Genomic DNA, 24476 nt, shown 5'->3' on the forward strand with positions numbered 1-24476 from the left:
ATCAGTCCTAGAACTCCAGTTTACCCAAATCCTAAAAGGCAATGCAGAAAAGGCAAACATTTTTTTGCTTCACTCAGGAACTACTGAAAACTGCAAAGCTGAAAGAACTTCACACAAGACCAGATCCACCCCTGCAAAAAAAGATTCATTGCCCAAAAGGAAGCAGTGAGCAACAACAAAAAAATCCTAAGTGACCTACAAATAGAAAAAGTATGGAATTATACAAGCATTTACTTCAATTTCAGTTCATTCACAAATAAAGATCTGCTGGTGATAGTGATGATATTAATGGCATGAAATTACTCTTGAGAATGTAACTTAATGTTAGAAAAGGCACAAAGTTGATAAAGATCATGTATCATGCAGACACTGCCGTTATCGCCAAAGTACCACAGATGACTGGTGCTAGGATGAAGCCATTCTTTATAACTAGTATTACACCTCAGTTGAAACTCTCCCCACCTAAGATAAGAGCTGGAGACCATTTCAGCAGGTAAAAGGAGTTTTGATCCACAAACTCTTCTCAATTTAGCACTTTATTTCCCTTGTCTTGCTTTCCAGCAATCCAGTTCTGTAATAATGTTTTTTACGTATTAGTTTCTGAATACATTTTCTATATTCAGATACAGCGAACTACAAACTTTGCACAGTAATGGAGGAAAACATTAATTTAGCTGCACCGAGCACCATTTTCTTATGTTCATTTTGGAACTTTTGAAATGCACTAGGTATGGAGTTTACAGGAAATATGACAAAAACATCATTGAGCCAACTTCTCATGGAATTCTGGCAGTACACCAGAGGTACTCCACAATTAAATTTTGCAAGAGTTGTGAGGTTATAAAAAGGTATATGGTGGTGTCATTACTGCACCCCTAAATGAAAAAAAAAGTAAGAAAGGAATGGTGATGCACACTTATGTAAAATTACAAAGCAGACCACAGCAGCCAAAGCCCTCATTGCTTCACTGTCATGTTAAACTCCTATGACTTGTGGAGGCAAACTGGGGTGCACAGGGGGGCCAGGGGAACACAAAATCCAACAAAAACCTGAAAAAAAAAACAAGACAACACAATATCAACACATCTGGGCAAAATTTTCTGAAGGAATCAAATAATATCCCACCAAACTGCAGGCCAGTTAAGAAGCTGAATTCTCCTGAGCACAGCTTTTTCCCTTTGTGCCCAGCCTCGGTCCTGACTACCCAGCAAGCAGGAAATGAGCTGCCATATCCACAGTGATGGACATGTTTGCTGCTTGTCACAACATTTTGGATTCTCCTTTTACTTTGAAATCTGCAATCTTGTCTCTCTCAATGCAATGAACAGTAAATGAGACTGTTGGACTATTCTTCCACACAATTGGTAGCAAGTAAGAATTTGGTCTAATACAATACCTGAGGTCAAAATTCTGGATAGAACACATTTAAGGGGAGAAAAAGTGAAATATTTAGGGAAGAGCTACTGGAAAACTACTAGAAACATGAAAGTCTTCATTTTAAGGGCTACTATAACAGAAGTATGGCCATCTTCTAACACAAAAACCCTCACCTTGTCTCCTGGAGAACAAAGACAGCTGAGGGACCAGATCACAGAGAAATACTTCAGTAATTATGCTCCCTCATATCAAAGGTTTAAAAGACCAGAGTAGTCATTTTATAGTTGAAATGCAGTTGCTGCAGTATGGACAGCATATTAAGACAACTACACAGTCTGCTCTGTATAATTATGCTAATGGATACAGAACCAATTATAGATTTTCTTTCATTCCTTGAAGTCCTCAGAAGGATGAAGGTGAAGGAATGATGAAAATAGGAGCACAGCTAGAAATATAAACCACTAGTAATGCCACAGTATGACATTTTTTCAGTACCCTGGCAATATTACTAGACAGAAACAGAATAAGATTAAGTCAAAAGCTTCCAGGTGACCTTGCTAGAAGCAGAATACTTTTCAGCAGAATCCTTGATATTTTTTTCTCTTTATTCAGGTATACATAACTAAAGACAATTGTAAACACTATATATAATTAAAGAAATTAATTTTTGGACTACTCAAATTCCTGGCCAAGAACTGAAGATAATTGATTATAGCAAAAAATCTGGTGATGTATCATCTTCAGCAGTCAAAAAATTCTACCAACAGATTTTTGAGAAACGGGGTCAAAAGTATTAGTGTAGCTAGGCTTTGTATTTTATGCATCAGACTTGCTAAATGTTTCCTATCTTCTGCAAATTTGGCTGCTTGAGTTTGCTCCTTTTCATTTTTTCCTAACATTAGAAAAATTGTTTCACATTGACCCCATATAAAGAGGGCTTTTAAGAGATAGACTTTTTTACCAAAGCCTGTAATGACAGGAAAAGGGAATTTAAACTGTAAGGTCCTAGGTTTAGATAGGATATAAGGAAGAGTTTTTTGGGGTTTTTTTTAATCTTTTTTATTTTGAGGGTGGTGAGACAGTGGACTGCATTAGCTAGAGAAATTACCAGAACTGGAAGAACCGGGGCTTTAAGCAGCCATACCTAGTGAAAGACACCCCGGCCCATGGTGAGGAGGAGGGGAGGGAGGTGTGTTCACAAGATATTGAGGCCCCTTCCCAAGGGGGCAAAACATTTCTATGATACTATGATAATTAGTACCAAGGTTACTCATAGTTTTAACACATTGGCAACATTACAGGTTGTGTATTTATTTTAGTCTGAAATGGAAACATTTGTAAAAAACCAAAATTTTGAAGGACAAGAATTTGCAGTAAAAAAATTTTAGAAGAAACTATAGCAATTGCATTTATACCTACATTTTAAATTAATCTTAAGAAAACCCATTTTTCTTATTAAGAAGCAGCAAACCCTATAGCCATAGGTTGGGTATGCAGTGCTCCTGAGTGTTTTTAAATAAGTCTGTCATGTGCGTTGTTCAGAAGAGCACATATTCTGAACTGAGTGTTCTGTTTCTCTGTTAAACACTTTAATTCTTAAAGCCTCAATTTTAAGGGGCAATGATTACTTAAGATCCTGAAAATTAGAGATTATGGTAGTAAAATCCACTTGCCACTCACAATTTCTTCTCACAAGATATTTAAGCCTTGCAAGTCCAGCACAGAGCCTTGACCAGAGCACATGATGTGCCTGGTCACATGTAGCCAGCCACAAGGAAAAGCACCATTGGAGTCTCCTGAAGAGTGCAGGGGAAAAGGAGGACAGAATGGAGAACAGCTATAAAAGCCCAAAACATCAATGACAGAATATCTCTCTAATCTGCCCCTCCTCTGTTTAGGGTAAGTCTTTATCTGACACAAGGAGTCAAGAGGAAAATGCAGCCTAACTCTTTGTAAGCATTGAGATCAAAGTTAAAAGTCTCCTTGTATTTAAATACTAACGTGCTGAAAATATTGCTATGAATCACATATTAAGACCTGAAATATAATAAAGAAAGGAGATATTTTAGCTGTGAAAGCATCCAACTTCATAATAGAGGTCCTTGACAACAAATCCATTATGAAGACTGCAGTAAGGGTCCCATTCTAAGCCATACACTGAAGGCATCTTTCTATTCATATCAGAGGGGGAAAAAAAAAAATCTGTTTTCAGTGCACAGACTTAACTGTGAACAATTTATTTCTAAACCATTTTTTACAAAGGAAACTAAAATATTGTTCTGTCTCCATTTTCTGGAGGTTGTTTCTAGCATTCCTATTATCTGTAGATTAAAAATAACTTTCAAAGTGTGAAAAAAGAAGTGCATGTGGTTTTAGATCACATAAATCTTACCTGAATGTGTACTCTCATTTCTCTTGCAGAACTAGAATTTCAGAAACAACATTCTCATAGAGTTTATTGGGATTTCAAATAAGGAAAAAATAAAGTCTTCAAAAATGGGCATTTCATTCCAAGAAAAGTAAAGATGTGCTTCACAATGTCTTTATTGTTTATGAGTTTTCATTATTACAGTGAACTAGTTTATAAAGAAGGTTTCCCTGTGTAGTTTTAAAGTACATCAAGAAAAGATAATTCATCTATTGTTCACTACTACTAGTCTACAACAAACTTCATCTGCTAATGTGTGTGCTTATTCTACAAAATAAGACACAATTTTTATGTGTGTGTGTGTGTATGCAATTTTTTTACTATAAACTTCTGCGAATCAAAGTTCATGAATTTTTTTGGTATATGTAAAATTATTTTGAAAGTTTATTTACTACATCTTTTTAAATTCATGTGCAGACAATTCTTTTAAATTAAATTTTCTCTATGGAATTCCTCCATATTGTCAGATAAAGGAAATATAGTTTAGAAAAGAAGGAAATTGTCTCTCTCCTACATGAAAATAATAAAGAAAATATTCTGAGGAGAGTAGGGGAAAGATAACTGACTACTTGAGTATTGGGAATCTTTCAAGAAAGATTTAGTCTAAACCTAAGAGTAATATTTTACATATCAGGAAAGGATACATCCCAGATTGCAAAATGGAGAATCTACACGGATGAAGAAAACGTGTCTTGTCGCCATCAAAATGAAATTGATTTTTTGAAGGTGAATCAAAGATCTGGATGGATTCCTAAAACCCAGTTCTCCTGACAGGGAAATCGAATCTAGACTGGGCATTTTCATACTTGTGCTCATGAAGGCACATCCATGCACACATGGAATATGTGGTCAAGGGCAGATTTCACTGTTAGAATTCCATGTAAAAAATCACATTTCAACCACCTCAAAGACAAGGCACCAATATTGACTGGTCGTACATTTTCTCCTGGGTTCAACAAGACTTACCTTTCCTCCTGCTTCTACTAACTAGCAGGAAACAATCACCCAAAAGGAAATGGACTAGCTATTAAAATAATTTGTCTTATGCCCCATTCTTCTATATTTAATGTGTAAAAGAAGCCACAAGGATAATTATTCAACAATAGCATTTGCAGCATATTCAGGCATGGATGGATACCTACTTGTATTCCACAAAGGATCTGCCTGAGTCATAGGAACAAACAATTATCCCTAGTTCTTCTCCTTGACATTTCAAGTTCTCTATACTCAAAATCTCTCTGTCTGTCTTGATATGGGCCATCAACAATATACTCAAGAGCAATGTCTCAAGAGTAATGGTGAGTTAAAATTAACCACAACATAGAAACACTTTTTGAACTTTTGAGGTTAAGAACACTTGTATTCCTTTAATCCACACATGTGTAACAGAGCTTTTCAATTAATATTTTTCTTTTAAGGAAAAGAAACTGCTTTGGCCTATAAAGAACAGACAAATATGAAGAATAAAAACCCTTAACTGAATAGTTTTCACACACATAGACTCAATAGATAAAGCATGTTTTCTAAATTGCACAAAATAACAGCCACAAAGCTCACAGTATCTTTAATTGTTTAAATGTTTATAGCTTCCTGTCCCAGACAGAGACTGTCTAATTGCTTTGACTGAATTACCTTGTATGCACAAACTCACCTCCCTGTATTTGCAGTTTCCATTGTCTGTCTTTTCCACAGTAGATTGAGGGACCTTGAGAAGTGGCCCACCAAGCTACAAATAGCTGTGCCAGGGTCTAATGACAGCTTTACAACTGCTGCTCCACTTCCCTCAAAAGTTTTCATTATTCATATTCTTTACACAAAACAGAAGGGATGAAGTGTTTCCTTTGCCAAGATAAATGAATTTTCTCCTTAGTTGATAGGAAGAGAGAGAAATGATCAGAGAAACTTAGGAGAGTTGTCATTTCTTCCAGAGCCCTAATGGTACTTTTGTTTCCTCTAGATTCATGTTTGTTCTGCTCATGATACTCCTTTTTCACAGAAGATGCAATCAAAAAGATGTTTAAGACAACAAGAGCTTCTCAGAGGGTTTCAATTACAGACAAGTGGAGGACTGACCACACAGAGAGAAACAATAAAAGTTTAGTGTTACTCACATTAGAGGTTTTTGAAAAGTCAGGATTTCATCTTAATTTTTTCTGGTTTTTTCATTCTTCCTCAGTTTCATGGTGGTTTTTTTTCCCCTTTTGACATTCAGATACCAAAGCTAGTATGCTACTTAGAGAACAAAGTTTCACTTTCATTCTTTCAAGGATTATAACAACATTTCCAGCCAGCTTTCTTTCATTTGCTTACAAGTTGCATAATTCAAGAACATAATCTATTCTTGACTGGGTCTCTTCATGTAATATTTTTATTTGGAATGCTTGCTTGTACTAGAAATGGGGCAATTTGTTTCAATTCAGAAAACCATGAGAATGAGATTCCCATTGTATCATCTGTGCTTGAATGGCCCTTGTGTTTCTCCAGGCAAGTCAATCTGTTGTGAAGGGCATTGAGTGCTGTGCTGAGGGAAGCATCCTTTGCCTGCAAGGCAGGGTGAACAACCTGAGCCAGTCCATGAAATCATAGCACACAAGCAAACAGGCAATGAAATGAAGGGCATTCAGCTGAAACCACAGAGCAGATGCTTCCATGGTATACATTCACTATGGTTCACTTAATTCTGTCAAAGCCTGTATGGCAGCAGAGAGACAGACATGCAAGTGCGTATGTTCATATCTACTTCTTTCTCTTCTTCCCAAGGCTGTGAGAAGGCTTTAATTGGCAAATACAGGACTCTCCTTCCAACCATCCCTGGACTTTGAGGTTTTTTGAGTCTCTTAAAGGCAGCCTATTTTTGCAAGGCATTTTAAGCTCACCAAATAAGCTCTCTGGCTTGCAAAAGAAAAGTTTCCTAACAGAGGCTTTACTGGTTGTCTTCTCTTCTAGACATTGAGAGACAAACTATTGCATTTTACAAGCAATAACATGCTGTAAACTGAATTATTTGTCAAATACAACCATGACCCAAAAAAGGTGAAGAAAATGAGACATTTATTATTAGTTGGGAAAACATCATTGCATGCCAAATATATTCTACTTATTACAACATCCCTCCTAAAGACAAAGCTTCCTGTAGAAAAGGATATTTAAGCTCCTTATTGTTTGAGGAACAACTAATCCTCATTCTAACGAAGCATTATGTGATGGTATTCAACAAGTTCTTGATGCATCATTGTAATTAAAGAGTGATTAAAGCTTCATTGTCTTATAGCAGACTGATTTTTCTGTAAGGATAACAGAAGAAAAAAGAAAAACAGAGCTTCTTACACTAATGCTACATCATTACAGCTCCAGTTCTTCTCATGGAAAGCTGAGAACACTCTGCAAGAGTCTGCTTCAGACTACCAAAGACACATGAGTGTCATTAGAGCTAGAAAATCTGACCTCAGGAACTACAAACTACCTGTTGACTCGAAACCAAACTGCACAGTGGCAGACATAAATGCAGACACCAGGGCAAGGGTAAGAAAGCTCCATATTATGCGTTACTCCTCCTTCTTACTCAGCCCTGCTGTGCTATTTAAATTGATGGGATTCTCCTGCAATGCATAACCACTTCAGCCTCCTGTGGAAAGGCACAAAGCGAATAGTAAAGACTTATGCTGAATTTAAACCACTGCAGGCAGTGGTTTATTCTTTCAGTTACTGTTGCAAAGGTGTTTTAGAATTATGCGCCCTGTCCACCTTTATATCTAATAATATTACAGTCTGTCCACATATACCCTAGGACCAATGAATTCTGGTTAAAAATATATCTTACAGACAGTTTTGATGTGAAGAGAGACAGAATGCTCTTTTTACTCATGGTAATTTGTTCCAGTGGTCAACCCCTTGCTAGAATTTTTGTGTGCATACTTATTTTTCCTCTTTAAATTTGTTGGCCTTTATCTTTCAGCCACTAGATCTATCTTTACCTTTTCCCTCACTACACTAAACGCATTTCAGAACTCATTTTTCCCTCTCTGTGTTTATATACTACACTGCATGTGTTCCCTAGACAGTTTTCTGATAAACCAAAGTCTTTCATCTGTCTCTCCCAGCGTGCATTTCTGACTACTCCTCAATTCAGTAGCAGTCTTGTGTTTACTTTCTAGATGACCAATAAAAGTGCTGAACAGGCAGATCTGGACTGAGTACTGGCATTTTCACAGCTTCATTTAAAAGGCATCTGCTCAGTAATGGTGCCCCTTGCTGGGTATTTTGGTATCTGTCAGTTTACTGGTTCACAAGCCACATATGACTGCATTTCTAAGACCCTATATAATTTTCCACTTGGTACCAAATCACTCTACTTACGTCCCACTACTCCCCACTCTTAGCAATAGTTGTCAAATTTCATAAAAAATTTTTATAAGTCTGCTGATGCCTGACAAGTCCAGATCTGATGCATCCTCTTTGGGTCTCCTAGAAAAAGAAATTCCCTCTGTGTGTGCTGCCAACTCTGTAAACATCAGTTTACAGAATATGTATTCCAGCATTTAATTCTTCACAAAAGGGAACCTGTTTCAGTTGCTTCATTTCTTTGTCCCAGACTGAAGTCACACTAAACATTTTATGCTTACCCATGTTACCTTTCTTGACCTTTAACAACAGCCAGAATGACCTTATCTTTTTCTGACAAGCTAAGGTATAAGCACAGCTTATTGTGTACACCTTGTTTTTCCTCCATGCACAGAAAAAAACTCAAATCTGTTGCAACTTTCCGAGAGGATCCCTTGAATTCAAGCAGACAAGGTCTTTTTGTTTGGCTCTATCTTATTAAGGGCCTGGTGCCTGATAAATATGGAAGGCAGAAACAACTTTCTCACATTTTGTTTTAGCAACAACTAGCAGTAGCAGCCTCATGCCTTCAAGACTTAACATTCCCATCCCAAGAGAGCAAAGATGAAAAGGAGGAGCTCCAGAATTTCAGCAGGATGTGAAAAACAAGCAGGTAACCTGCAGCCCAAGCTTCAATGGTTTTATTTATGCATCACTTGCGTGCAAGCTCCCTCTGGGAACAGAGGGCTACAAGAGGCAGAGGGTGGGAAGCAGCAGTTTTTTCTCTGAGTACAACACCTGTTCTCAGCCTTCTGATGTGTGGCTGAAGATCTGGGCAAGAGGCCGAGAGCCAGGAAGAAAAGGAGCAGGAGTGGGGCTTGACATTTTAGCAAAAAACCTCTCTTCAGGCCACATTGGGCCTTGCAGAGTGCTCAAGGAGCAGTAAAGAGCTGTCAGCATCCTCTCATTCTCTCCTCAGCAGGTTTTCCTTTCCACGACTATGTACTTATCTGCTAACTACAAGCCTACCAAAAATAGAGAAACAGTGAAAGCTTTCAGAACTTGAGTGTAAAAATCTCCACAATCGAAAGGTGCCCCCGTTCACCCAAGCTGTCTCACATTAAAGGGAAGAATATATTCCTCAGTTAGAAGGTCTGTGTCTGAGTGTCTGAGAGGACAGAATGCTAAACATATACCTGTTCAGAAGTACTTAGTGCTAGATTCTTTCTGATGAACTAGATAGCCCAGTAGCCAAATACCTCAAAGTAAGTGAAAAGTGGTGCTAGTTTCTTTAAGTGAATGTTGCTCTTTTGGGTATTTTTGTCCCCTTATCCTCTGCTATTTTCAGTTTACCTTTTTTGCTTTGCCAAATTTTATTTCATTATACTTTGTGGACCACCCCAGAGAGCACTTTGTTTCTGCTTGATGTGGACACCCTCCAGATTTTCATGAATGTTTATTGTCCTAACTGTGCCTGTGAGCCTGTGCTTAGTTGAGAATTATTGATTCTCATTTGGAACATCTCTGATGCCTGCAATATCTGTTATTTTCCAATTCCAACATCAAATTATCTCTCATTTTGGATAGCTACAGAGTGTGTTCCCATCCAGGACACCAAGCACACATAACTATCTGTATTTGTAAACTCACTGTATCATCAGGAAAAAAAAATTGCCATAATTAAGAATCTAAAACAAACAGATCCCACTGAGGACCTTTGAAATTTATGACCCGTCCAGCCTTGCATCCTGCACAGTGTAATTTGTGAATTGCTGTGTTAACATGACCACAGACATCTAGATTTGGCATGAGTGTCAAATGGAATAGACATTCCATTCACCCTTTCAACTAATTTATAATCTCCACAGTATTTTAAGTCTCAAATGACTGTGAAATAAGGATCCACACTGATCATCTCTCCAGGCCAATAATCCGAGCTAGAACCTGCTGCAATGATGACATTTCACAAGGAAATACCTGAATGCCTTCTCTTCAATCTTCCTGTACATCAGAGATCTCAGGAGAGAAGTTCTGCATAGGCAGAAATAGCTGCAACCTTACTATGTGGAGCTAAAAGGAAAGGACTGTGTAACATATTTTGATTTCAAGCCTTTGATGCTTGAGAAATTATTTTTAATGCCCATGGTCAAATTACAATTTTGCTAAAACCAAATTCAGTGAAAATTGCTGGGTTTCCCATTATTTGATTTGAAAATATGTTAAACATTATTTTTTTCCTCAACAAATTCAAACCCTTTGTCTCACTGACTGATGCAGAAGGAGGGTTTGGCTGGCAAAAATAATGCTTTAAGCAAAAACAAAAGTCTGGGTCCAAGTCTCACCTGCTGCGATATGGAACTAAACACCTGACTAATGAGCTAAGTACTCCACTCCTTGTGTATGCTCTTCTGCATGCATAAACAAGAACATGTTTTGGGCCCTAGGCATAAAAGTCTAAATTCAAGTTGGATTTTCTTAGAGCTTAGACTCACAACCCCCAAAATAGGCAAACAAAAAAAAAAAAAGAGCAAAAATAAGCCAAAACCAAGCAAACGGCAACATGGTACCATAACAATAACCTAAAAATCAAGCCCTTTTCAGAAGAAACATGGCCAAGAGAAAGAAGGGAATTTTTCCTCATTCTGCACTGTTGGTGGTTTGTCAGGATGTGAGCATAAAGGCTAAGGAGAACCTGCAGTCTCTAAACAGTACAGTAACCAGAATTAAAAGAAAAAAACAGTCTCATCAACCCTGCTCCTTCCCAGTAAAAGAACTGGATGTGTCATTTGCCCTCTGTCTCCTTCATCCCACTCTTACTCACCCAAAATGCCTTATAAAGCATTGTCATGCAGTGAAAAAAAGACTGGAAATTATATAGTCCAGGAGTAATAATGTAATCTGAACAAAGGCGTTTGCTGTCAGGTGGGTGAGCCTGACAGGCACCTCCAGTAACATGGATTTCCATTTCCCTGTATTGGCAAGTACCCACTTGCCCATTGACCCAATCCAAGGCCTCTGGAGGACCAAACACCTTCAGAAATCCAGCAGGATGAGCTGGAGGGAGGTTGGAGGGAGATTTGGGAAAAAAAAAAAAACACTTGTGCTTCTAGTAATTTCTTTCTCTCTCACTGGTAACAGGTAGGCAATGGAGCATCCATGATCTCCCTTCACAACCAGAAAAATTTCTGTCCCAAAAGGACAATCTTCCCAGCTGGTCCTTTGCACATATCAAAGAAATACAAGTCATTGAAAAACTAAGCAAAGAACTCTAGCAGCGAGATGGGTGAACACCCTGAAGCAGAAGACAAATATATCAACTTAATACCTCAAAAGTAATATTATTTTAATTCTGCTGCTAAGCCAAATACTATTTTATGGCCTGATTTTCCTAGTTGTTTTTTGGGACCTCCAAAATCTGGCAGTGAACTATCAATGGAAAATTGTGTTAGGATATCTTCAATAGTGGCACTGGACACCAAGCATTTATACTCATCTTCCTAAATAGACTTAAATAAAGATCAGCACAGGGGAAGGCAACGGTAAGACACAATTCATCTCAGATCCTCAGCACTATTTCATGACTTTACTGCTGTCGTCGCCTTTCCTCCAGGCTACTCCATGGCCAAGTTGCTCAAATTTGGATGCTTCTGCAGCCTGCACAAAGTGCTGGTGTTAGAGCAGACAAGGCCATATACTGCAAGAACATGTGCAAATATTAGCAGGAATTCAACAAAATACAAACATTTTTTGTGGAGCCACTTGAGATCATACAGACATACACTGGCTCACATCAAACAGGAGTTGATGGACTTGCCTTTGGGTGAGGCTTACAAGCTAAAGGCTACAAGTGTGTTACCACTCAATCATGACAGTGCTAGAAATACTTTGTGTGGTCTGCGATGAACCATAGAGACACACAGCATTCACAGGGGCACAGAGCAGCATATGTGTATAAAGAACAAGTCAACCTATTTGTTTAAAAATGTAAAGAGCAGAGAAACACGTGGAGCACATGGGATTAAGCACATGAACTCACCCTAAAAATAATGGGAGCTATGCCTTCACTAAGGAATATATGCTGAAAAACAACAAAACTCAATGAATCCCTAATTGCCCAGATAACATTCAGAGGAGAGGGCACATTAGCTCTGTAATATAATATATGAACTGCAGCATCGCTATTGTCTTAGGGAACGCTGTTTCATAAGACATTGATATTTTTTTAAAAAACTGTTGTAGGAGCAAAACTCTCTTCCACATTATTTCTCTATTTCTACATTACAAGAAGTAGTTTTATATAGATTTTTTTTCCAGAAGCAGAATCTTGTCCAAGGAGACTCTACCCCTATTGCAGCCCAGAAATTTTTTGATGTTGACATGACTTCTGATAGATTGAAACCTCAAAAAAAAAAAAAAAAGGAAAAAACTTCCAAAAAATCCACAAGGATTGTTTCTAGAATCCAATTTTGGACACTTTTGAGGGAAAAGCTACTCAGATCACCTTAGTTGGCTTTGAAAAATACCACATTACTAAATTTAATTTGCCACGGGAATGAATAGAAACACCGCCCTGTGGCATACAAGCCTCAGCAATTAAGCAAAGGCACCCTACTGTGTTAGTACAGTTCCTTTCTTCCAGAATAATCCAGCTGAAGACAACAACATAAATATTATATCAAACCCAACTAGAAAAAAAACCAAAGAAGCAAACAAACAAAAAACCCCAAACAAAACAATAAAACCCAAACACAATAAAAAGGAAAATGAACAAAAGGAAAAAAAATAAACATCAGAAAAAAAAATTTCCAAAGGCAGCACTTTTAATATGTAAAAAATATAGCGCTGATATAAAAAAATCCATCAGGTCTGGTAATAGATTTGATTAAACAGGTAAAGGGAAAGCAAGCAGGGGTTTTTCCTAACCATAGCTTGCAATTCCCCACCTGAGCTCTCCATCTATCATTGAAGTTCACTACTGTAAACACAGAGGCACAGACAGGTATGTGCATTGTAAAACTCAGCCTTAAACCCTTCACTGGAAAGGACAGAGGGGTTTGCTTAGTAATCGGGAATAGATTACCGAGGACATGACAAGTGCCAGCCTAAGCAAAGTGTTTTAAGTCAAAGCACTGAAAATAATTACATTTCTATTTCGGGGAAGCACTTGAGCATGTGCCTATCTCTAAGTGGTGACATAAAAGATTTGTTGAATAGAGATGAGCCTTCTTGCATTCTGAGGATGAGACACACACTTAAGTTCTTGTCTGAATCAGCATCTACTTGAACAAATATAATCTCCTGAATTTCCTCTTCTTATTTACACACAGAAAACTTGCAAGGACAAGAGCATACTGATAGCTCATAAATCCACTCTCTTCACTACATCAGTGGGGATTTTGCCCTCAGGATTAACTTTCTTTCCTCTCTGAGCCTACGTGTACTCAAGAAATACAGATATGCACTTAAGGGAGCTTCTTGGAAGAAAAATAAGTGCCATAAGATGTTTCAGAAATTGGCCACAGTGGGACACTGTACCAATGATATGGCCTGAAAAAGAGGAAATTATGGCTACACTGCCAGTGAGGATCCATTTACAAAAACATGAGAGCCACACGTACATCAACCCAACCCAACTAGTTAGCATCAAAAATCAGTGAATTAAAAGTAGAACATTTTTAAAATCTAATTATTTAAAGGCAACCGATAGGAATCTGCTGTTAAGGGAAAGTGGGGAGTACTGCTCCTCTCCAAGTCCATCTCACCTCTGCACCTAGTGCTCCCGAACATTTACAGATAAATGCCCACCATCTAAGATAGTAGGTGGCCTGTCTACAGACCACCACTGTAGACTGGAGTACAGCATAAACTTCTCCTGTAAGCTGTTGCAAAGAGGAACAAACTAAACCTCAAATTATAGAGGTATTAGAATATTAGAACTAAAACATTCTGCAATTTTTACTTATTTTACTTGAAAAAATATCTGACTCACAAATATTTCGCATCCCATACATGGTCATTCTACATCAGCCATCATCTGGGTGGATGAAAAACTCCCAAAACAAGAGAATTAACCATTTCTTAAAGTCAGATGTGACTATTTTGTTGCATACAGGTGTAAAAGGGAAACTTAATAACCTAAGTGTAACATTTGTAAATGTGTCTTTTTGTCAAGCCTATAAATATCAGTCTACTCACCCCAAAGGAGCAAAAAAATGCAACTTATAGTAAGATAGCTAAAGATGATTTAAAACAACTAGATGTCCCCAAAAGTCACAATCCATCTGTTCTGTATGAAAACCACTTGGAATAAGAAGTCACTTTTAAAGAGACAAGAAAAATCTGTCAATACACACACACTCACACAAAGAAGATGACAGCATTATAACATTGAATATGAATTAAAGCTGGAAAGAACAGAAATTTTATGTAGCAAATAATAGACATAAAAGTACCTCTCTGACTAGCACTCAAAGATTTTTTAAGCACAACAAGTACACAAATGATCTCAGTAATAGTGCCTATGGATTACAAGTTACGTATGATAATATAAAAAAGGGCATAAGTATTCAATATTTTTGTCCTGAATATTGTGAAGGAATAGTGAAAAGTATTTGCATCCCTTAAAGAAAACCAAATACTTCTGCATCGTCTTCAGTTATTGTTGAAATGTAAATTCCAGTTTAACATTTCAAATATAAACTTCTCAGGAAAGCAAAAAAAAAAGAGAAGCTACAAAATGTATGCAGTCATACTAAAAACAGCTGGCTGAGAAGTAACCTGAACCACAGAACTAGATTTTCAGTAGCTTCTGGAGGCATGGAAAGTTTAACAGTACAAGAAAATAAAGCCGTGATGGAACAATACTTCACAAAGGCAAATGGGCTGACTAGTTAAGCATCAGTAATCAGTAGACCTGGCACCAATCCCAATAAAATAATGAAATGACTAATTTATGGCACTGTTAGGTATTAAAAGGAATGCAATGCAATCAAAGACAATGAACATGGGCTTATGAATTCTAAATCTTGTTTTCAAATGAGCTTTTGCTGATAGGTGGTAGACTTGTTAACGTAATAGATCTCTGTAAAGGATTTGATTTGACCTTAATTAATGAATAATAATTATGCAAGATCTGCATGGCATGCATTACACAATTTCAAATCTCCCAAAGTAATAGCTCTTAAAATGTTGTCTTAAATGTGGAGCCACGGTTGAACAGCAGCATTTCTGGAGATGTGTTCTGAGACCTAACATACTTCCTAGATATTAAATCCACTACTCAGGGGAAGGGAAAGGTATCCCAGATTCTAGGCAATAAATTTACAGATAAACAGAGAATGGAAAGCAACACATTTGGATCATCCTAAACAGATTTTAAACATTCCCATGTCTTCAAGAATAAAATAATTCATATTCTAAATAAAGACTTCTGGCTAGGTATTAGACACAACCACACAATCTCTATTTCCGGGCTTATCATCCAAAGTCCTTTGCTGCAGAGTTCTGGACATCTAAGTATTCCAGAAGATCATTAAACTTGCTGTCAAAGGAGATGCTTTACAGGATCTATTCTGAAGCACAGGGGAAAGACCCAAGCCCTATGTGCCTTATGTAATAAGCATTATATAAGAATTCAGATCTGATGCACTTACCAAAAAATAATCTGGCAATATATGACTCTATAAAAAAAAATAGCCTAAAGAATTATGGAAGACTTGGAAAACATTCTGTGTAATGAACAGTCAAAAATGCTCAGGGTATTTAGCTGTCACAGAGAATATTAAGGTTTGTTTCGACTGTAGATCAACACACACACAGAGAATAAAAATTTGACAGAGGCATTTCAATTTAGTAGACCAAAAATATTAAATTCACAGTACCTTAAAGTTTTGTCTGGCTATGTTCAAACTGGAACAAGAGATGTATTTAGGGAACAATGAAGATAAGTGAAGAGTTACTTTAAACAGCATAGAAACCAAAAAGATCAGATGTTACACTGTTTTTAATGCCATTTCTTTCCTACTGACTGTCTATGCAGTGTGAACATTAAAAAAACCAAAAGCACCACATCCAACAAACCTAGCCAAACTGCACCTTTGATCCCACTGAGGTCCTTCCACTTCTACACGTGTTATACTTCTGGTATATACTTCTGTGGGTTTGGAACACAAAACCTTTTCTAGTTTTAGTGTGCTTGGATTTTTTGTTTTTAATGCAAAATGTCAATTAAATACTTTTCTAATATAAGTTTTTGCTGCACTTCCCAAAATCCTGCAAAAGTAGCAAATTCAGGCCAAACTCTAACACCATCCTTATACATTAGTGCCGTCCTTATATTGCTGTGGTAAAACAGTGAATTGAGACTAATTCATACCCACTGCTCTCTGTGCAGTCCAGCATTGATCAACATACCCTGATGTCCCCAGAGCAGCAAGTTGCTGACTGCCTTGTCCCACTGCTGCAGTCTTAGCTAGACAGTTTGTACTTTTACTAATTGCATGACAAATAAACACAATCCTTAGCTTTAACAATAATATCACAGACATACCAATAGCACTTCCATAATGTCTGTGCTAATATAGGGGTATTAATCCATAGGCTAAGATTTTGCTGATTTTTTACTATTAAAAATCCTATAATCGGTAATATAAGCAGCACCATACACGCTCATTTCACTATTATCTCTCAAGTAACTGCAATTGAATAACCATATTAAAACAACTGACTGTTAACTAAGAGTTAATTTGATGTCAACCTTCAGTAAAATCACAATAAATAATAGGTTACTTTGCATAAACCTTAACATTATGAAAATGATATTTCAGCTGAGGAGAAGTCTGATTAAAATTTAAGACCCTGAACAAAAGTTTAAGCATTTGGATTCAACTCCAATTTGCATTACTAATGACATTACTCCATAACTTGAGTGTAATGATGAGTCCAGCACATTTGGGCTTTAATGAGGACCCTGAGTAATGATGAACAGCTGGCCACCTTAAATCAGGATGTCTGCTGAGAGTGGGCAATTTGAAAAACCATAGGCTGTCTATTGCCAACATTTCAGAAGCAATGCCAAAAATCTAAGAAATTAGGGGAAAAAAGTCTTTGCTAGGATTTAACCCTCTGGCTATCCCAGGTGCCTGGAGAGAGTGGCAATGTTCATTAAGTCAGCAACACTGTGACAAAGCATAAGAGTGAAATTTGACTGTCTCATAGTGGTTGCACTCAGATTTTGGTGACAGACATGAAAACCCACATGTACTTGATCTCTCTCCCAAGGAAAATGACCAAAAAGTTTTCACAGCTGTACTACAGGTCAGTGAAAGCTACCATAAAACAGCAGCTCTCCACATGTGAAAGGCATTGTCCCCTTTTTTCTATCACTTGAGAAAGTAAATGTCTGCATCACACTTTAGGTATCAGCACTGCATGTATAACTTACATCACGGAGCTAAGAAAAGCATTGGAACAACTTCGTAAATAAAAATGTGTCCATTAAATAAGTCTACTGACTACCATATATATTCTCCTAATAACTAGAATCCAAAATCCAGAAGGGCGTAACAGAGTTGCCATATACTTTTTTAAATGTTGGCCCTTTTATATTTTACAATTTTCCTGAGCAATTACTGTAAGGTTCATCACAAATAAGCCAAGAACATTCTAAACTATGATTAACTATAAAAGTAAACTGAGAGGAACATTATCAAGTTACTCTGCACATGAAAGATTATCACACCTCTCTCTTCTCACCGTTTTCTTTCCTAACCCATTACACATACCATTAGTTCTGCTAACTTTGCTATCCTGCTTTTATACTGTCACCTCTTGCAATAAATTCAACATTATTTTCCCTAAATCAATACACATCAGCTGCAAATCCACAATGATTCTGCCTTGTTCTCCATTTACCCTGATTGCCACTCTCTGCTGAGCACTTGTGAAACACCACATGTGGGGTCCAAACAACACACATATGTCAGAAAGGAACAGCTGCTCCTATCTGAAACCTCCTTTATCAGACCATCTCATGCAGGCTGGCTGCTTGTTATAACAGCACTGTCTACAATCCGGGACAGTCAAGAAAGAGTGGGTGAAAGGAAAGAGAACTTGGTGATCACTGGAACCCTCTGTGTAGATGATGAACCCCAAATAATGCTCAACCCAAATCTGAGATCACACAGGACTAGGAGAGAGAGTCACTGGCCATTGGATTCCCATCTTGTAGGAAAACTTCTAGGTCAATCTCACTCTAGGATGTTGCATTTAGCCCTCACAGCAAGACTGATTTATTCAAAGTTTCTTTATAGGTATGTCAGGTTCTCTTCCCTAAAAACATATTATCTTTGACTTTCCAAAAGACAGCTAAAAGAGAGGGCCACGCCAACATGGCAATGGAATTTCCATCTCAGCTGATTCACAAGAAAGATACTCTTCCATAAGTAATCAGCAGAGTAGGGCACAAAAGACACCTTTGGAGACTGAAAACACTGACTCAGCTAATTCACGGGATTTTCCACTTGAACAGAAAAAAGAGAAGGCATGGGAGACTAGAAGGAAGCTTTCACATTCCTTACATCTCTGGACACAAATCTGCCACGGGAGTCAGAGAGAAGCACTTAGTTTTCTTCAGGAGGGTTTTACAGAGCACAGAGTTGTCCAAGTGCTCAGTGCAAAATGGCTGTCAGGACTTACTGATTAGACTTCATTCTACCAGCTGTTAATTACTGACTCTGCCTGACCCCACATGACTGCATAAAGAGAAGCAGGCGCACCATGGATGGCATTTGGCCTGAGGTGCCTCATGCGCAACTAGAGCAGAAAAAGAGTACTGTGGACATTAATGTACTTCTCAGTTAAACATTTTATTCTCCATTTGCAGTTTTGGTTTTAATATCTCGCATTACAAGACTGTACCTCATTTTCTTGTGCTTATTCCCTCTCCCAGCAAAGGCACAGAACTCCATACTGCACTTAAATCAATTACACTTTGCAATGAAGAATGTTGAGCTATTTGACAAAATTTGCATTGCTTTGAAACCACGTATATTAAGACTGTGAACAAGAGATTCTTGCTGTATTTTATAGGAAAAGCTATACAATGCTTCTGCTGAGCTGCCTATGTTTTCTATTCCTGCCACTTGTATAGCTCACATACCAGCAGCTCTGATGTGCTTGCTTTTCTTAGTTACCGCCTCAGTTACGAATCAGTGACTGCGTTACTTGTATGGCGTTTCTTGGAAAGAGACCAAACTGCTGCATTAGGGCAGTTTGAATGTGTCTCTTGGAGGAGCAGCAAGTGCTCAGCAAGTGCTTCAGCAAGTGCTGAAGTGACTGAGGGACAGATGAATTAAAGAGAGTCAAAAATATGGGACACAGCTGCTACAGCTCTAAATAACTACCCATTTTCACCTCATAAGCATTTGCATGGGAAAACTAGTTGTTGCAAGTACAGTGTCTACAGTATAATTTAGTCACTAGTTGGCACTTAATTTGATCCTCCATTTAATTTGATCAAGACCTCTGAAACTAAATCATCTGGTGCTTAAAAATACAACTTCCACTTCTAATTTTTTTCTGCTTTAGTCAGGATAAATTGCGGCTAGAAAAATTGATTCTTGGCTACAAGTAGTTGCTGTCTAATTAATGGTGATGAGCATAAAGAAATGCTTATAAATAAACTAAAAAGGGCATAATACAAAAAATATGGAGGCTGATCAAGGAAAACTTGTGGAAATACAAGCTACAAAACTGAAATAATATTTTTGAAAGAGCTGTCATAACACTCAGGGCTCAGCATTTCATTCCTCTTATTAGTGTACTACGTGGTAGATATTTACTTCCAAAGTATTCTTGCTAAGAGTTGCAGCCATTTTCAAAGGTGAGAAAACACATATTTAAAACTTCTTACATGACTGTGTGGGTGATACATCTTCACCTCATCTAGAAACAAAAACAACTGACGCAGGATCAGTCTGTCTCCTCACAGGCTAGAGAAGACATAGACCCTAACATAGCAGAGGTTCCAACAGTGATATCAATAACACAGAAAACCACAGGTTTCAATGAGAAATGTGGGGAAAACCATCAATATTCAACAGAAAGGACGTCATTATAAAATCAGGGGACATTTCACTTTTTAACTCTGGTCCTACTGGGACTTTGCTTTTTATCTTCAGAGTCCAAATATTTGTCCCCCACAGATTTGACAGAATTAAACTTTCATTTTCTCTCATATAAAATGTAATAAGATATGGCTAATGCAGAAAACACTTAGTAAATTTTGTAAGAGACATATAGACAGCAGACAATGGATAATGCCATTGCTAGCCAAGAAAACTGATTAAATACTCTGTAGCATATCAAATTCCTGGGCTCAAATGTTTGTTGTACCACTTAATATCCCAACTAATTGTTTAGTAGAGCCTTACACATAATGTATGAGGCTGTGAAGGGTCCATCGTCACTCTACAATATCTTAGTAAAGCTGGCAAAAGTAAGAATACAAGCATGGCAGATACTGATAGCACATCAAGCATGGAGAATACTGATATCCTTCTTTCCCAGGGATCACGAGATTTTGTTCTGTTCCACCACCCCACACCTCCCTCTCCCAGCATGAGACACTGATGTTTGAGGTTGTTCTTTTCTCCAGCCACAAAATTGCATGTATTCTTATTCCATCCTGCACCAGTTCTTCCTTATCTAATTTTATTTTTTAGATCAGGGCTACACCGTAAATTTTCCAACAGCATTATTTTCATTAATTCATCCCATGGTAGTCTAGTCTGAGTGTAGCTTGTGTCAGCAGCACATTTCTGTAGCTCAGGTAATTTCCTCCTTTTTAAAATAAATCAGGGCACTGACAGCTCCTCTGTTTTGAAAGATGCAATGACATGAGACATCTGTTATTTTTCCCCCAGTCAGGACATTTAAAAAAAGTTCACTACAGCATTTTTTACACCATCTTCCACTCCTCACTTCTGTATCTCAAGAGTCAAACAAACAAGAGGAGAAAGCTTAATAAGCACCTGAGGCAGAGTGGGTTAATGAGACTTGCAGTCAAAGGTTCTCATTAGTTTTGAAACAATCTTATTAGAGGATGATGGGGATTATGAGAGTAAAGTGAAGCACTGTGCAGCAGCATCTGACTCTCAGATAATCCCATTCCAGTTACTGTGGGGTAAAAAAAAAGAGGAAAGTAGATGCAGTTACTGGAGCACAAGAGGAATGCCCATTGCAACCTGTCATGAAGAATTTAAAAAAAGACTGGATGTGGCACTTGCTGCCATGATCTAGTTGAACAGTTAGAACATCGGCTGGACTAGATGATCTTATAGGTCTCTTCCAGTCTTGAAAATTCTGTGATTCTGTGATTCTGTGAACCTGTCACAGTCAGAAATTGTGGCTGAAGTATAATGTGGTTTTAATTGTTCATGATTCAGAGCCCTTTATGTTGACTGCAACTCTGTTACAAATAACAAATACTTTGCAGAAAGACAGCAGCACAGCAAAGCCATGCATGCCACTTAAACTGCTGCTTATTTCCATTGTCAGCCACAGAAAAAGGATTGTCTCATTGAGGCGCAAAACAAAGTGACAGAATTTTGAGTCTGCCCTTTGGCCCAGCCCAGCATCATTACAGATCACCAGGAAAAAAGGAATAGAGCAGACCTTACTAGGCGGGTGGCAGGATCCCAAACTGGCACCAGCAAAGTCAGGGAGCCCTCACTTGAGTCAAATGATTGAGGAAGAGATTTCATCCTTCCCCTATCATGACTGCATGCCTTGCCCCATATCTCCATATGCCTACATTCAGTTTTTCTCAATTGAAGCATCAAGAAATTTTGAATAATGATTATTCATCTGTTTGCTCCTCCAGGCTTTGAGATGGAGAAATACCACAGCTGAATACACTATTTCATGTGGCCCATGAGAAAGGCATATTTTAATTTTAAGGATATTTTATTGTTTTTACATCTGCTGCTTTACAATACATGCTGCAGTTTCCATACTCCCAGCTACTGTAATTATTATAAAGTCATATATATGAAGTGAAGTAAAATTCAGACATCACCTTGGTACCTAGGAATAATTTAGATGCGCTCTAAGTAAAGAACTCTCTTAACTGAATCTACCAACATTTCTCTCTTCACAAGGGAATTTTTTTTCCACTTTTAATTAAGGAAAGAATACAAAAGCATACTTTCTGAAGCCTTGTATTTGTACTTATATTAGCAAAGGCAGCACTCTGTTTGAAACTTAATACTCTTCTATTCTCTCCAAAGAGGTATTCATCAGCACACCTACAAATACACATTTCCTGTAAATTATAAATCAAAGTGCTCTTACCCTCAGCTCTCTCAATGATCATTTTAGTTAGAAAGCTGTGTCTGGAGCCCGACCAACACTCTTGAACTGGTTAAAAATAAACTATTAAACAGGGGTTGGGAAGAACTTTGAAAATCACCAGGGGAGAAGGAAAACAGTACTAACTAGCTCAGGTGAGAGATGAGGACAAGTTTAGCATGTAGTAGAGAAGAAAAAATCCTTGTCTTTGTCTGAGGATGCAAATGGACACTCAGTGCCATATTTGAAGCTCTGTGACTGACACATTACAGCACAGCAGCCTTTAGCTGAATGACATTTAGTCAGTCTCATCTCACTGGCCTCCTGAAGGAGGTGAAGAGAAGTGTATCTCTACATAAGTCTGCCTGAGGAATAGACCACTAATCACCCCTCTTCCTAAATGGATTTTTTCCTAGCAAGATTTAAGTGTAGGCCTTTTTTCAAAATAAGAATAACATGCCTTTAGTGGAATCACAGGATCATTAAGGCTGAAAAATGTCCCTAAGATCATGACGTCCAGCCACTAACCCCAGGATCCCAGTGTTCATCACTAAATCATGTCCCCAAGTGCCACATTGTGGATGCTTTTTGAACAATTCCAGAGATGGCAATTCCATCACTTTGCTATGCATTTTGTCCCAATGCCTGAAAATCCTTCAAGTGAACAATTTTTTTCTAGTGTCCTGTCTAAACCTCCCCTGGTGCAACTTGAGGCCATTTCCCGTGATCTTGTCATCTGTTACCTGTTAGATGAGACTCAATCTCCACAGAACTACAACGTTTCACATAGTTATAGAGAGTAATAAGGTTGCCCTGAGAATCTTTTTCTCCGAGCTAAGAGAAAAAGTTGAACAAGAGGCACACTAGTTATCATATGCTAAACAAGCATCTAGAATTAAAAAGGTATCATTTTTTGGAAAGAAATAATTCCAGTCAAACAGTAGCCTCAAAGACACACCAGAAATATTACAACAGTGACAAAAGTCCATCTACAAGTCTTCCATTTCCATGTTACAGCCAGCAGTCTAAACTATTTCTGACACAGACAATTAGACCAAAGAATAAAGTAAAAAGGAGGGAAGAAACTAACTACACACAGAAAATGTGGACAGATAGCCTGTCACTTGCTAGTTCACCATAGAGCTTGTTATTGCTGCTGCATTTCATACAGGTTTTTCAAAAATTTAATAGCAGCTCGAACAGGTTTGCCATAGCCAGAAAAAACATAGCAGATTTAGCAAATGTAGATAAATATTTATAATCAAATAGACCAGTTGGTAAATGCAATTTACTAATATCATTACTAGGAAGTATATTATCATTATTATGACCAAAAGAATCTAAACCAAAGCTCCATAATACAATCATGATAATTATCCTGATAAATAAAACACAAACACATTCAAACCCTGTAGAGATCCACCGCTACACACAGAACCAAATAAATATTGACAGCAGAAAACTCAAGATCATAGTAGATGAATAAAGGTACAATCAGTGCCAATATAACACACTAAAAAATCCCAGAACAATTGCAATGTTTTACCATTGTTCAAGCTGCCTTTCATTCACAGAAGCAAAGTTACATAAGATTTTGAGATGAATTTACCCGCTCAATTCCATAAAAGTAAAGCAGGGTAGGATGATTCTAGCAGGATTTGTTCACTATTCACGAACACCTTCTAATCTGGATTTAGAGTTTAGCATTCAGAAGTGCCACTTTTCAAAATAAACTGCAGATTTAAAAGAATTACACTGCTAATTCTGCAGAAAGAGCTTTATTGCACTTCCCAGCACATACATTTAAGTTAACTCTTTGCTCCCCAACTGAACAGTAATGGCAAAGAAAAAACAAACAAAAGAATCTTGTAAGATGTAGATGACCTTCCAGTTCAGCCTGAGGTAATTAGCAGTGGATTTAATTTCTTTTCCACCATGTTGATTGAGAACTTTTCTCCACTTTTGTAACTGGTAGGACGTAGATTTCACATATCCCCCCATT

This window comes from Ammospiza caudacuta, chromosome 3, assembly GCF_027887145.1.
Source record: "Ammospiza caudacuta isolate bAmmCau1 chromosome 3, bAmmCau1.pri, whole genome shotgun sequence".
NCBI lineage: Eukaryota > Metazoa > Chordata > Aves > Passeriformes > Passerellidae > Ammospiza > Ammospiza caudacuta.